Source organism: Callionymus lyra, chromosome 5 (assembly GCF_982586985.1).
Source record: "Callionymus lyra chromosome 5, fCalLyr1.hap1.1, whole genome shotgun sequence".
In the NCBI taxonomy this organism is placed as follows: Eukaryota; Metazoa; Chordata; class Actinopteri; order Syngnathiformes; family Callionymidae; genus Callionymus; species Callionymus lyra.
Genome location: NC_141822.1, coordinates 12,331,932 through 12,348,827, shown reverse-complemented (window position 1 = coordinate 12,348,827; position 16,896 = coordinate 12,331,932). Strand labels below are relative to the sequence as shown.

The 16,896-nt window shown below is 40.5% G+C and overlaps 1 protein-coding gene and 1 long non-coding RNA gene across 3 annotated transcripts in view; one reads left to right on the top strand and one right to left on the bottom strand.

The window, feature by feature from the left end:
• The window catches only part of erbin (erbb2 interacting protein), a 48,959-nt gene that overhangs the window by 28,295 nt on the left and 3,768 nt on the right, over positions 1 to 16,896 (bottom strand). For both annotated transcript variants that reach the window (XM_087790971.1, XM_087790972.1), the window contains exon 2: positions 10,930 to 10,983. The gene's annotated coding sequence lies outside the window, so the exon portion shown is untranslated. The remainder of the gene's footprint in view (positions 1 to 10,929; positions 10,984 to 16,896) is intronic.
• Positions 1 to 16,896, top strand: part of LOC148079423 (uncharacterized) — a 58,547-nt gene that overhangs the window by 38,811 nt on the left and 2,840 nt on the right. The window lies entirely within an intron of this gene.

Genomic DNA, 16,896 nt, shown 5'->3' with positions numbered 1-16,896 from the left:
AACGAGCGCCGAGTGTGTGGATGACGCACGGCTCTGGAGAGTGGAAGGAATGAAGTGGGAGGACAGGAGAGGGTCCGAGGGTCCACAGAGAAACAGACCGGTTTGGAGATGTAGATGAAAAATTGACGAGGAGAGGGAAGCGGTACTAGGCGCATGTGGTCATCATAATTTTGTTGGCTTCACTATGAAGTATTCCAGATGATGGCGCCCAGTTGTGGTGAGCTATAGAACTGACTATTATAGGAAGCCCAGTATATTAGTGTGGTCAGAATATTGAATTTTTATTTTTTCAAATGATTGAATTCAACCAATTTTATATTGAAAGGTCGACTTTGTTTTGAATAATTTAATGTTTGATATTCCAATAATTTAAAAAAAATAATGTTTTAAACATGTTTTAGTTCATAGCCTTTCACCCTCAATATCAAATGTTAATAGTTGTATCAGATTTCATACTGAATTAAACAGGCAATAAATGAATAACTATTGAATTTAGAACACCATTTGGATTATTGAAATTTAAGTATTAAATTTTACGTGTAAAAAAAAAAAACTTTATTTCAATTAATAAAATAATAATAAATGAAATCAAACTTTCAATATATATTCATTCATTCATTTGCCGCTTAATCCCTAATGGGGATCGCAGGGTCAATTTAATTCTATTATTCAAAAAATAAATGCCAAAAACAACAACAATAAAAAAAAGCATGTGAACGCACCTCGAACCGTCTGATGAAGCACGACATGCATCTCTTCTAGTCGGGCAGGAAACCCGTTCTCAGACAAGAAATCTATTTGCAGCATCTTTTATGGAAGTGCTGACCCGTCTCTCTTGTGCAAATCCACGTTGATTGGACAGTAAAAGGTTTACCAGCCTGTATATCTGCATGGGAGCGAGGCTGGCGGTCTGCTGGAGGCCTGACAGAGGCTGTGGGCAACACCACGCTAACAAAAATACAACACAGTCTGGCTTATCCACTGACCTACATTGAGAGGAGCCGCACATTCGACATTAAGGGAGGTTCACTCTTGATCTCGATGTGTGTAATCGACATTTTCAGACTTCTTAGACGGGATTTGTTCTTATAGCCGACTTATCTGCCATACGGCCTGGAGAGTCCGGGCGGGCGGGCGAGTTCACAGGGTTGTTGTATAGCCTCGGGGAAGTGGCTTTGTCTCAGAAACAAGTAGTAGTCTGTCATGACCCGGTAATGCACTGCCTGTTGAGTCAATGTTGTTTCCATGGAGACGAGGGTCAACGATTGAATGTACTGTATGCTTTAAAGCTGGTTCACACTTGTACACAGCTCTCACAAACAACACATACACAAATCTATGATTTGTACTTCCAAAGTGCTTTTCAGACATCGTATTTTTCAGACCAAAATGTGCACTTTAATTTTCCAAAAAAATCAACTGTGCATTTTATCGTTTATATTTGGTTCATACTGACCTCTAACAGGTAGTATGTAGTACAGAACGTCAAAAAAATCTGTCAAAAAGTAGGATTTTAGTAAACTACGAGAAGCTGCATATCATCATTCTTGAGTCTCTGTAGTATTACTCCTGAGCTTTATTAGTATTACCTTCCAGGGTAATATTAAGGAGCCTTAATGGAGTAATACTACGGAGCCTCGCTGAGTAATACTACGGAGCCTCGCTGAGCAATACTACGGACCCTAATGGAGCAATACTACGGAGCCTCACGGAGTAATACTACGGAGCCTAATGGAGCAATACTACGGAGCCTCACAGAGTAATACTACAGAGCCTAATGGAGCAATACTACGGAGGCTAATGGAGCAATACTACGGAGCCTCACGGAGTAATACTACGGAGCCTCACGGAGTAATACTACGGAGCCTCACGGAGTAATACTACGGAGCCTCACGGAGTAATAATATGGAAACTTGACAGGATAACAGTACAGAGCCTCATGGAGGAATACTACGCCGTCTTTTTAATAAGATAACAAAGTGCAAAAAACAAAAAAATGCAGCCATCAGTCATGCAGTAAAACTAAATGTGCCTTAAGGTCCGAAAAACATGGTAGATGAAAGAGCTGCTCTTCATAACAGGAAATATTGTAACATGTAGACATGGCCATTCACGGTTAAGGCTTGTTCATGCAACCTTCTCTTCCACACAACAGGTCAGCCTCCTCCATCTTCACTCTGTTTAACAGCCTCTGTTCATTTATCTTCCCTTGATGACATCCTTGGAGCAACATCTTCACATGATTCAAAACTAAATCTCACCAAATACTGATGTTTGCCTTCCTTCTGTAGATGCGGACACTACTGTGAGCGGAGATCACCGTCACTCTCACTTCCTCAAGACTCCCACAGAGTTTGACTGAAGAGTGTTCAACAACAATCGATATCAATCATCACAAAGCAAATAACTTGCTATCTTTTATCACTTCAACAAGTGGCAGACACAGACTTGTGAGTCTCCCGTGGCGAGCGAGAAGAAACGGAGAGAGCGGCAACAAGAGCAGCATGACAGTGGCGAGCAGCTTCCGTTATTTTTAGCCGGCGTTGCTGCTCCGGTCCGTACGGCAGAATGTGATTAGTCCGTCCGGCTCTCGCCTCGTGAAAGGAGCTTTGGTCCAGATTGCAAAGGACGGTTACAGGATTGCTACGCTGCAGATTAAAGATCTGAAATAAGAGATTATGGCAACAAAAGCGACAGGATAATATGAAAACACAACAATCACAACAGCCTCCGAGAGTCGGGATGCGTGAATTTATCGAGTCACTCCTGGAGTAACACAGACCTTCTCTCGCCTTCCCATGATGCACTAGGAGCGGCTAGTTGGTCCAATTGATTAAGCCATCTGAATCTCAATTGTCAAGGGAAAAAAAGGGCATTTCTTTTTTTTACAACATTAGACTGCAGCAAAGTTTACAGCCCATATATTATGATCACCAACACCAAGAAACAGACTTTTGTTTACCAAATCAAGACGAACATCAGCAGCAAACTCTGAGGCCATCATACAGATTCATCAGCCAGTTTATTGGTGGGACACACACCCAGGTTACAGTTATCACTGACTTTGCAGGAGCGTAACATCCAAATGAATCTCAACCCTTAGTCGACATGAGGGAGAGTAGAAAAAGAGTGAAATTTGAATTTTAAGGGGGACCATTTCTTTAGTAAAATTGTGTACTTAAAAGTACAGAGTGCTATTATTTTAAAGAAATATATATAAAAGTATAATGAAGTATATGTACTGGTATGGGTAACAACTGCTGTAATTTTGAAGTTGTGACAACATTTAGTTCCAAAATAAATTGTGAGAAAAGGTAAGCAGTTTATTAGTTATTCAATGAAATCACCAAGTTGTTGTATACATCGTAGCACTGATATAAAAATGGTCTATATCGTAAAAGAAGTTTTTTTTTTTTAAATATCTACCACTAGCCTTCAAAAATTATAGGCATGAGCGACACAATAAGAACACAGAAATGTGTGTGTGAATCTGCGTGAATATCAAATGCAAACTTCGAATGAGACACATCTGTGGAATCTATACGGAAGAATCTTCTGCAGCAGATCATTAACCGCGTTGTAGTCGAATCAAGTTGGGCCAACAGGAGACGTGCTGCTCATCAATAATGCAGAAGGATATTGAGTTAAGAGAACTATTCAGCAGCTAATGAAGACACATAGCAGAGTCGCACACTAGGTTGTCACTGGAATGTCAGGCAGGATGCTGGCTGGTGAAATACTGGCTCATTACCACGCCAGAGTGTGGAGGGACCAACTCATCAGTGCCAAGATGAACCCACTGACCTCCATCACTTGTTTTTTGTCTTCATCAGCAGGAATAGAAAAAGCTCATTTTCTATGGTTTTAAATATGATAGACGGACTCCATACACGTCTGGTCTGAGTCGCTCCAAAAGTGGGTCAACGGGGAATCTTCGGAGACTGAAACCAAAGTACTGCTAAGGAGCATTAGCTACTTCCTGTGGGTAAGATGCTCCCAACTAAAGAACAAAGTTTTAGTGAATCTTTGGATCAAAGTTTGTTTTCCGGCAGGAGGATTTATATATAGCAACACACTTTATGCTTGTCCCAAGTTACCCCTCTTTTCTCTTCTCACCGCTGCTAGTAAGTGCAGAAGCTTCAAAGCAGAATTACTGGATCTTAAAATGAGTCTTCCCTTTCTTTTCCAAGCACTACAACAACTGACCTTCGACCCCTGGAGGGTGAACAACCTCATCATGACAACAACAACTTTTGGGTACAAAAAACAAGACAGCCATCAACAGCCATCATATTTGATGTTGCAACAACGTATCAACGTAATGAACCGCAACAGTTAAATCCACGTTCTTATCAGCCTCTGTGATTGGTGGGATTGTTAGCTCAGGCTTTGTAGCCCCCCACTTCAATGCCCTTCCCTGCATTTGATTTGCCTCGATATTTGAACCTTTTTAATGAAAACAACATATTGTACAACACCTTAAATCAGATGAAAACATTAATAACGAAATATAAAGAAAGTTGACCGCTTGCCAACATCGAACAAACTAACGTTTCATTTAAAGAGAATTTCATAAACTAGGATTTTTCAAATTTAGTGATTCAAGAAGTTACTTTTAAATGTTTACTTTTATTACGGTGAATTTAATTTCTCCTATGCTCTTGAATGCAACGTTACTTTGTTGTCGTCTTACGTTAGTCAACGCACTAGACTGACAGGTGTTATTGAGACGCAGAGAAAGTTTTTTTGTCTGATCTCTTTTTCGTCACTGAGAAGACATTCAGGGATAGTTTTTTGGGTTTTATTTTGAGTGAATGAGAGCAACACGTAAGAAAGTTGTACTGCAAAACAATCTGCATTATATCACATTTAAGATGCTGTGAAAACATTTCCTTCACTTACTGAAACGCTGCAAACATCCTCTACAACAACATCAGCGGCCAGCTGACCTAACAGGTTTTTCTGCAAAGGGAAGCTGAACACGATTGATTTAAATCGAACTTTGGGTCATTACTCACTGTTAAAAACATCGATACTTTGAGGAAAGGATTAATTAAAGCGCTTGGCACTACTGCTGAAAGAGATAAGACTTTGGTCCATGACTTAAATGTATTTTCAAGCAGGAAAATACAAATAATGATGAGTGTAGTTATTCTCAGGTCAATTTTTTCTGCCATTTCAGAGTTTACAGGCAATCATATGATGTCAATCATCTCATGTGGTGTATTTTTCATTGTTCCCTGCCATGCGATCTGATCACAGACACACAAATGTGATTTAGCAATCTGTTCATTCAATCTGATCATTGTGCGTCTCTGTTCCTTGCACTATGATTTTAACGTTATGATGCATTTTAAGGTGGTTAACCTGTATTATAAGAATCTGGAAATACTTTTTAAACTAAAATGACCAAACTATGACACTCTTTTGAGACCACTTCAGTCACCACATATTCCAACTGCAACAAAATGAAGATAGATCATGTACAACTTGTTTTGTAGCTGAAAAAGGAATCTTGGGTTCTGTGAAACCCGGTGAGAGAGAGAGAGAGAAGGTGCAGAAAGTGAAAGAAACTTCTCATCTAACAGCTGATATAAGGGCATAAACACACACACACACACACACTAAAACAGTGTAAGACGTTGAAACCTTGTCAAACCAATGAAGGTGTTTTGCCATGTCTTCTAAAAGCAGTCAAAGGTTTCAGCCCAGTGTGCAGGGAGTATCAGTGGTGGGGGTGGGTGGGTTTATGCTACCAAGTGGAACCTGAAGTTCCAGTTTCACTCTCACTTGCTCCGGTTTTGGTTCTCACCAGCGTTCCTACGGCTCGGAGGTCTTGCGTGACTCGGGAAAACAAAAGCATTATTGTTGTCTTTGAATTCACACTGAAATGAGGGTAAGTAATCTGATCACCCACAGGGACAAAGAGTCACTTCAGCGCCGGACACACCGGCTCCGGTCGAAGCACACCAACATGTTTAGATTCTTGGAAAAAGTTTAAAGATCTTTTTATATTTATCAGCAGCGTTGCTCACCGCCGCAAACATGTTTCAACCACCACAGCCAGTATTGTCATCCTCGACTGTTTACAGTTGCCGTCTCTTCGCTCGCCTCCACCCTGGCAAAACCCACTTAGCTAACAGTTTGCACTGCAAATATTAGCAGAGGAACACGTTCCAGGTTTTAATACGCATCACTCGTGTGGTTTCTCTCCAGCCAATAGCAGCGAGGGAAAGTTCAATAAGAAAATTTAAAAAATCTTAAATTGCAATAAAGACACCGGTGTCAGTGTGTCAACATTGGTTGCCAAGGTGACCATCGCAATAGAAGCTCTTTTACCCCCAAATGTTTGAAGCATTCAATATCTTAGGGAAGATAGCAGTTCATTCAAAGTTAGAGCGATGTTGTTCCTACTGAACAAAACAAAGTTCAGTAATTCCCCTGCTGCTTATATAATGATTAGATAAGATAAGCCTTTATTCTTCGCACATTGAGGAATGCAGCTAATCCATGGTATTTGACGGGTGAGCAGCCTCCAGGAGGCGCTCTAGCAGGAGGACAAGTCAGGTGGAAGACGACAGTTTCAAGAAACAAATGCAGATCCCCGACTTCGCACCCTCCTTAGGTCTCATCGTTGAAATGCCACTCCCATCTTTAAATGTTTCACCTACATTAGAAGTTTTCTTTTAATTCCCCTAAAAATACCTCCTTGGACACTTGGAAAGGATTGAGTTGTCGCGGCTAATTGAAACCAACCGGAGCGCTAATGAGATTCATTTCCTTTCGTCCTGGTCACTCGACGCCGGCCGAGAGGATCCAGCGGTTTTCTTCCGCGGCGCGTCGGACCAAATCCCCCCTGAGAGGGCGCTGGTAATTACTCTGATGAATAATTCCCACGTTATATCTTCGCGCACAGATGGGCCCGGAGCGAACATATGATCCCTTATTCTCGCTTCATTTATTCTGGCACTAACGACTCGGAGGTTGTGGAGATGTCAGAGGGGGCCCGGAGGGTTCAAGTCCTTCGCTCGGTTTCAAGGTCGACACGAGAAGATCTTTGCAAGTTACGTAGTTACCAAATCTTACTAGTTCAAAAAACTGTCCAACTTGTGACAGAGTTACTTAAAAAATAACTTTAAATATACAGTATATATACATATATTGGGGCCCCGTCAAGGAGGGTAATAAATGTAAGAAGTGGTTTGTAAAGAAGACATCTTATTACCTACAGAAGATCGGAGAAGAAGAGATGCAAGAATGGCAAATATAAAAACAACGACAAACTAATCGAAGACACCCGCATTTATGTTTCCAATTCAAATTGTGGACACACTTTGGGTAGAGAACACTGGACAAAGAGTATGCAAAACTGATATTTATTTTCTTAAATAAATAGTAAAACGGTCCCAAGTTTATATAAAGTAACAACTGACTGTTCTTTTCTTTCCTATTCATTTAACATGGCTTGATGAGTCTAGGTTGACCCAAAGAACTTTTGAAGTTTCATTTTGGTCAATACAGATACAATTTGGGGGAGATTTTTTACAAGTATCCTTGAGCTTGAGTGTATTACTCCAGGCTGTAAAGTTTCAGGCCTCCAGACACAGAATTAACCTGATTTTTGATGTAGATTTGAAGTCCAACAGAAGTGACCTCTGGTTATTTTGGGCACAAGACTCCGAGGTTGACCTTTGCTGCCGAGGATGTTAATGATTGCGCCTCCTCCTGCACTAACTAAGCAGATTCTGTTAGCAGGTTAAACATTGCACAGCGTCAGAAGCACAACTGCAGCACTTCATCGTCCCTGAAAGCCACTTCCTGGCGACGTGACAGGTGACAGGTTTTTACGCTGATGACTGCAAACAGGAGATGAAGCACCTTCGCTGTTGTGACCAGAAACGTTGAGATAATAGACCGAGGTCAGGTGAAAGGAATGAGCTTCGTTTTTTTATTAGGGTGCATGTTCTTGTACATGGAGCTCTAACCAGGTCGGTGGAAGTCTAAGGAGCAACTATAAATAGATCCGTGTTTGCCAGTAACCTCTTAATTAAATATGAGATCTAGATAAACAACCGCTCCAGAGACTCCGATGACTCTTTTAAAAGAGCGTGTTCGTCATTTCACGTGGTTATTTAGACTCGAGTTTGAACAGAAGGGAAGGCGCTCCCAACTTATCAATTGTTAAAAAAATAATTTGACTTAAGGATTAAGACCTTGTAAGCTGACGAAAATAAATAAATAAATAATGATTTAATTTGTGGAAAGATTTAATGAGAAGAAAGGTTAACTATTAAAAAAAACAAATATTGAGGTTCAGTTCCAGATCCGGGTCTGGTTCAGAATGACCTCAAGCTCATAGTAGAACTGGTAAAAGGAGAAACCATTCCTCTGTAGGGATAATTAGAAGAATGCATTTTCTCACGAGAGTTTCCACGCATGAATTATTAATATGGGTAAAGACAGAGTTGTCATCAAAAACAAATCATTCCTGCGGTGATGACGACTCTTGGCTTCTGCGAGCGAGGGAAGTTTTGACAACCAGGTCAGACACATTCAGGTCAGAGCCGTGCTTTCGTGCGCCGTGACAAATGCCACATTTAATAGTTTGCCAAGTGGAGAGAATTGAAGTGAATCACATGTCTTTTGAAGAGCTTGTGGACGGAGGGTGGATGTTGAAAATGCAGCGAATGAAGCGTCAAAACGCACAAACATCTACCACACACACACACACACACGAGGGGACACAGCCATGACGCCACTCATCAGCATTAAAATGCTACTAAAATATATATAAACATAAATATCCCATGGTTGACTGAGGATGAAAGGATACAGTCAACTCCAGCAGATGAAAACAAATTACGACAAACAAAATTACGACTTCGTCAGGAGTCATGTGGTCTTTTAATTCTGCAACACCAGAGTCAAGTACTCGACAATACTACAAATGGATACTTGTTCCTAATTTTGTCGCGATATTGTACTGTTGCAACTCTATCGTCATACGTGTCACAAGTAACAACAACTCTTTAATGAGTCAATGTGCGAACGTGGCACCCAAGACAAACCAGGACCTGTCAGAGGAGTCGGCAAACATCAGGTGTCGATGGAGAGCGTCACACCGCCAGCGGAGATGGTTGACTCTGACAACATTTACTTTCAGGCAACAGGGCACAACACTACACCAGAGTGTACACAGAAAGTCAAATGTAACCACGGGGCAGGTTTTGGGATGTTCCCAAGTCGAAAAGAATATTTAGAATGTTTAACTCTGGTAATAAATGTTCAAAGTGTGGCGCTAAAGTTCATAAATTGTGGACGGCCTTCTTGGTTTACGGTTTACAAAACCCTCTGAGCATTGATGACAAAACACGTTGCAAAGAATTCAAAAGTGTCGACTGTGCTGGACAAACCATGTTTGACATGATTGGTGAACATTTTGTGGATGGAACTTGTTGCAAGGTTTGCATTTTAATACACAACATGGCCACAATGAGAATATTTACAGAGCGAACATAGTCGCAGTTGTTGGTCGGAGACGGACAAGTGAGCAGCGTCGATCACAAAAGTTGTCGTGGACAAATTAATTTGTCTATAGTAGTCACTGAAACAAATAAAACCTCTGCCTTTGGTGAACATCAGGAAAAAAGAATAAATGGCCGACATTGACAATGGTATTAATAGCCTTAAATGACAAAGGCGTTAAATAAAACTTTTACGCAACTCTCAAGCTATGTAGGGACTAGTGACCAAACAAGGTCCTACAAGTAGATGACCAAAAACAGTAATTTATTATTATTTTAAATCCAAAAGTTTGATTATTTCATTTTACATTCTGTGCCAAGAGAGTCTTAAGAGCACGTTGGAAGGAACGTCAGCCAAAGGTCACATGGCACCATTAGTACCATAAATCCTGTTGGTGCAAATAACAATAATCACATGATGGTGGACGAGGACAACAACGATCTGTGTAAAAACACAACCTCAACGATCAGTGTGTGTGATGTCAGCAATGACGAGCTGCTTCGTCCCGTGGTTCAAAAGAAAGCGATCACCACCGACGCAAACTGTTGCCTAAGGCGGCAGGAAGTGAGGTTTTTAAAGAAGAATCTGACGTGCGGAGCCACAGAAGTACTAGATTCAAGACAAAGAATTACAAATAGAATTCATTCAAGCGGAAACGTATTGTGCCGCACCAGACATCAAATCCTAAAATCCCTCAATGTTAATCCATGTTTGTTTACCACTTGTCGCACGTATCCACAAGAGTCAATCCGTCAGTATAATAGAGCGACGTCAGGGAGGAGAAAAGCAGCACAGTGGAGGTCGACATACGCGTTCTGTTGAGCCTCCTATAGAGGTTCTTAAAATATTCCCCAGTGCCTCTAAATGATTTGGTAATGTTGAAAATACTTTTTTAAGCACTGCCCTGTATCAGTGAGATTAAAGTTGATCAAACAATGTAAGAACCAAAGTGATTTTAGTGATTATCAAGAAAATATATACATATATAACATATAACATATTTCATTAAACTTGTGTTCTTCTCATCCTTACAGTTGTCTAAACAAGTGTAACTTGTGTTGAACCAGAAATTAAATCAACAAGACATTGTGTGTGTATATTAATATAGCCTTTTCTTCAAATTGAAATATGGCCATAATGAGTCAAGTTAAATATGAGCATAAATCTGTTGTTGTGCCTTCACTTCATATAGAGATTGACCACATCTCTGGAAAAATAACAGTTCAACTTTTCCTTGGAATCTAGCTTTCAATATCAGGAGAAGAAACAGCCATTGTTTGGAAGCACACACAGCTGAATGAAGAGAGGAATGCATGAATGAAAAAAGGTTTTATCAATGTAATTGCGACACCGCTGGTGGTCGATTTGGATAAGTGTTTTGTATTAACTGTTGAGCCACATTACCTTGTCATTTAGCGTCTGATCCTAGAGGACGTCAGTAATAGATCCGACGGTTATCTGAAAGACAAAAAAAGTACTTAGACATACTCCCAGATTGATCATTTGAACCGATTATTGTGGGGGGAAAAATAAATTAAAATCAGTTTCTCACTCCAACAACAAATCTATTCAACTGGTAAAACCTTAATAAATTGCATGGAAGTTGTCCAAGTAGAACAAATTTACGCATTTGTCCCTTAAAGTGCCGGATTACATGAGGTTTCTGCCACAGATTGACATGTAACAAATCATTCCTCAAACTATTCAAGGACCTCCATGAAGACCTTCTTGTTCTTCAATCCACTATCATGTTCTTCAGGTCACACCATCAGACACTGGTTTGTAAAAGAGATATTTGCACTCATCCGACAGGAAGCAGCGAGATGACGGAGCGACGGGATTAATCGTGGGGCACAAAAGCGTTGGAGAACACAGCGAGGAGCGACAGAAGAGAGGTTGTGACTTATTCATAGCTTCTCCCAATCAGCTGCAAACACATTGAACTGCACTAACGCTCATTAGTTTCTGCTCCACTTCCTGTGCTCGGCCTTTATCCTCCTCACGTCTATTTCGGAGGGTGGGTTGTGCAAACAAAAGTTCAGTTCATAACACTTTCAGAGAACGTTTCGAGGGGTTACAGGAGGGGGAGGACATCGTCAATCTTGTTTCCCCCCCCCCCCCGTGTGAGAAATTGTAAGAGATCACCCTCCATCATGGAAATGAATATTGGTGCGGATGCATCATTCTTTTGACCAGTGTATCATCTCATTTTTCAACATCAAAGGTTTAATACACGTGAAGGTCGCCATGTTCCGAAAACATCTGTGTCCAGAGCGTTGTCGTTTGAACTTGTTATGGATGGAGATAAAGTGATCAATGAGTGAAGAACAGCGTATCTTTTTTAATTACAAGTCCACACGTTTCAAACTCATAATAGACCAACTCAGTCATTTAAGTGGCCAGCAAGAGCTTTAAAAGTCTATTCCAACACTCAAACCAGAGCAGGTGCAAGTTACTATCATAAGCCACGATAACATAGCGCTTTTAAGATCGCAATAGATTATAAATTACAATAGGGGAATACATTTGTTGATAATAAATTGGATTTTTGTAGTCGAGGAGAATGCATGTGTGCACAATGGTCACAACATTTTTAGTACAACTTTTGTAAAGTATGAAATTGCACTGAAATAAATGCTCCTTACATTATGGTGCGACTTAAATTAAAAAATATATGGTATGTCTCATTAGACAGAGAGTAATCTTTAACCAAAATCCAGTAGCAAAAATGTCGGTATCGTCCGATTCCTTTGGCGACATCAGCAAGTCACATGTTTTACATCAGAGCCCTGCAGCGGGACTTTACCGGCAGTTGCCTCTCCGTCCTAACCATGGCCTCTGCGGGGATTCGGAGGATCCCAGAAGAGCCTTTGACAGGTCTCAGCAGCTCCGAGGAAAACATCACACACGCCTCACGACACCAGAGCGGGTGCACGCACAGACACCAGCGTGTCATCAACAAAGACGGCGGCATCTGGCTCCGACAGAGAGGGTTGAAAATGTCAGCGCCATGTTTACCCTCATGGAAGAGATCGGGTGAACACGGCACATGGAAACGTCTCCGGGGCTCGGAGGCAGAAATGTAGGACTGGCGAAGGGCGAGGGAGTTTCCAGTTGCGAGCGGGCGAGTGTGTGCGGGGCAGCAGACAGCTCAGGATTATCTTAAGCACTGAGGCGATGACATTTATGAAGGACCATTACGCTGCAAATGTCTCGGCAGGATTCGAGACGACAACAAAGCAGCTGAAGCAAAGAACTTTAAATAACCTCAGAGAGTAATAGAAATCAAACCATAAGAGTCGGAGCACGCTTGAAGTACAGAAGGAAAAACCACCTGCTAACATGTCCATGCAGATCTGAACCCAGCAGGAAGAGGAACAACCGTCATTTTGAGAGAATTGAAAATAGAAAGAGGGATTCGAAACATACTCGGGTTTGCAACGCTTCGTCTCGTGATTCATAGGAAAGTGATGCCACTGAAGCAGAGTTTCTTACAGATTGTTTAGAGGAGAGAAATAATTTGAGGGAATGAAGAATGACAATGAGAAGCAGAAGTTGTTGAAAGTGTTAAGAAATGAAGTTACAACATGGCTCGTCAATGAACTCGCTCGGCCGTAGGGTTGTCACATACCATACGGATTTGGTACCAGCACGCAAAAAATATAGCCATACCAGCTTTTTTGGTACCTTAAGTACTGAATACACGAGTTCTTGGCTGAACCGACAGGTGCAGTTATGAAATGTAATATCTTGAGATGCTTCCTGAATGTTGCTGAGCTCATATTTTTTAAATAAAACTTTACTGTTCCTTTGTCCTTTACAGTAAAAGTCTGATGACACGGACCAGAGAGTGGCTGCAGCCAAGAGTCACAGAAAACTTTGAAAGACAAAGAAAAATATCAAAACATGTATTCCTTGTATACTTGTTGGGGTCACTAATGTTTGAATGAATAATAGTTGTGGGTTTGGTTATTTATCTGCACATTTATAAGACAAATGTTTGTTAATATACTAGAAGGCTGAGGCCACTCTTTGAATGTGTATGAATGATTGATTGTTGGTTTTGTTATTTAATAAACTTGTGTACTTGAAAGTAAAAGCTTCTTTTTTTTTTTAATATGTTGTTGAAAATATCAAAGTATTGAAAAAGATTAACTGGTATGGACTACTGAAATGTTGGTATTGTGACTAGTAGCCTACGCTGCAGGCAACAACAGAGCAAACAGGAAGTTGGTCTGATCCGTCTTATCAACTTTTCTTTATCAGTGGACAGAGTCAGCATGTAGACCTGACCTTGAAGCCTTTAGGGAGAGAAGTAGTCGTTTGAATGAGTTATTGGATGCGTTTCGTAGTTTTCTTTAGATATTTTAACGTGAGTTATAGTGATCATCTTTCCAGAGTAGGGCTGCGTCCATCATCCGAACTTTTAGTTATTACTTTATAAAAATAAATCAGCAACGAAAGCGGATGGATGAGGTAAACTGGAACAAACACGATGTCTGTTAACTTTATCTGCACCTCGTTGTCATACATGAACGATGCATTCAATAACCTTGGGAATACAATGGTATGTGGAGAACATATTTTATAACTGAACGTAAAGCACACTATAACTGAACAGTATTCACATCCAAACACAAATGAACACACAGAAAACAACTTTCGAACAGTTGCCATTTGCAAAATATGTGAAGAGAAATATGCAGTCATTGAAGGTATACATGAAGTTAACATTGTGGGTTTGATAAGTTCACAGTTGTCTGCACCAACTTATTTTAGTTTTCAATAATTCATTCCTTAATTATTTTATTTGACAATTCGAGTTTTTGTTTTATTTGTTTTTTTTCCTTTAAAGGTTGTTTTGTATACAATGTTGTTCAGTTGTAATGTATTTATTAAGTAGGTTTGTGTGATCAATAATGTGTGTTTAAGTTGCTAAGGAAAAACTAAATCCTCAAATATCTGTATCTGCATGTAGAAACTCTGAAACTCAAACAAACGACTATCAGTGCATCCTTACTCCGGAGTGTCCTGGGTCTGCCCTGAGGCTTCCTTCATCCAAGACACAAGATATCCGACAAGAAGAAGATGAAATGCAAATTAGAATTGCCCATCATGAGTACCAACAAGAGAGAGTGTGTGGATCTGCATGAACCTACAGACCTCCACCAGAAGCAGGTTATATTTAAGTCGATCCAAATGTCATCAGGATCCATACCATTGTTCAAGGCACGTTTCATAAATGCTGCAAACACACAACGTCACTGGTGCAGTTAAAAATAAGAATGTGTTGCATTGACAGGAAATTATATGCAGAAACCTGCAAATAGAAGAAGTGTGACTGTGAGTGCAGTGCAACACAAACACACACACAGAGGCATGTTCACAAACACAGACACACACACACACACACTCACACACACAGCTGTGTGTCGCGTCAGTAACAGCAGGAAGCTGCTCTGCCTCCGTCAGCTTGTGTGGTCGCTTCTTCAGTCACAACAAGTTCAGCTGAAGACAAGACTTGACTACACAACTGAGATATACTGAAATTATTCATGTCGTCAGCACCACTTCAGTATAGCCTCACTATTGAGCCACATGATGCACACGCCTGGACATCAGTGCTACACATCTTTACCGACACAACGAACAAAATCTCACTCAGTGTCAAGTCTGATGATTGACAGATGAACGAACCACAGAGAGCCATTGTGCCATTTTGAAGGCCTTTTTTTTTTTTACACCAGAATGAAAATTTTACGAACATAAACGTTTATGAGGATGAATCAAAATCAAATGGCGATGGGGAGTAAGAGACGAAGCAAAAACTTAAAAGGGTATTTGACCAATTGTCCAAGTGTACTGTTACAAACAATAAGATTGCGCTTTTGGGTGGGGGGGCGTTACCATCTTCTTTATTATTCCGTAAACACAAGCCATGAACATGTTGTATCACCAACTCAGCGTTTGACACAACAAACATGGAAGCGCTGAAGTTGGAAACATTCTTGCTTAATCTATATAAATACAAAGGGCCTGGTATGAACTCACGCAAACTAGTAACTAACAAGTTATTTTATGTGGCCCGCCAGAGGGTTTAAGATAAGGGACAGCGATTATGGATGTCTACAATGTGATTAAAACTGGAATTTCTTTGGTGAAATAAAACAAAGAGATAAAGATAAATCGACCGTCAAAATAGGAAAAGACATTATTAAGATCATCCAACAATCGTACTTCCTGTTACGCAAATACTCAGACCAAAAAATATTTTGTGTCTTGTATTATTCAGTTTGACACCTCTGAACTACATTGAAGACATAAATAAGAACAAATATCTGGCTCTACCGCTTAAATATTTTATGTGGGTTGCAATGCCTGTCCTCTGCACTTAACAAACCTGTGCCACATCTCATTTTTTAAATCCAAAATAGGTTGAGATAAGTTCTTCTTTTGCAGCAAAGACGTTTCATTGATGTGTCCTTCTCGCTCCAAAAAACAGCATCAACAACATAACATGAGGTACTGTGGCTGAAGGTTACCTGAAGCTGTCCTGTTTTTCCTGTTGACGCTAGGAAAGCGGAGAATTAAAGAGGTTTCTAGTAGCCATCACAGAAAGAAGCTCTTGTGTTGGAAAGATAAATTGACCTCTACAACAGTGCGTTCTCTCTCGTTTGCTGCAGGAGAAACATTCTTCCGTGTTACGGCGAGATAAGAACGAGCTGCTCGGCTGCATTGTTGAAGGACGTTTAGCCAGATTAAACTTTCTTTGTCTCCAAGTGGAAGGACGGACTGTGAAGAGTCTACAGTGGAAGGTGGACGTCTTTGTGGAGATGCGTCTTATCTGCCGCTGGAGATAAGAAGTCCGCAAACGATCACTGAGGAAGGGGAATATTTACAGATCCACGTCCATGGCAAAAGTTTGTTTTCAAGGATTGCTGCCAGCAACAGAAGGCTTAACTCACTAATCTCATTTTAAGAGGTCCTCGGAGGCGTATTGCAAGATGGCAAACATCCACAACTACAAATAAGTGTAAGTACTTCAAATTTGGACTTGATGTCAAACAGCAATTGGACCAGAGCTGTATATTGTGATACTCAAGGAACAAGGATATATTTGAAGTATTGTCCGAGGACTCGACTCTGGTTTTGCGGAATCTAAAGACCACATGACTCTTGACAATGTCATAACTGCTTTCACTTGTTTTGAAACCAAAAAAGGTTCAAACATCAGCTTTAAAAGCTGCCTGAGTGGACTTTATCCTCTCGTCCTCAGTCAACACCAGGATTTAATTGTTCCTTAAGCTGCAAAGGATGTAATGACTGAAGAGTTTAGGTGCAAAAACGGTAAATCTTCAGCTACAAGAGTTG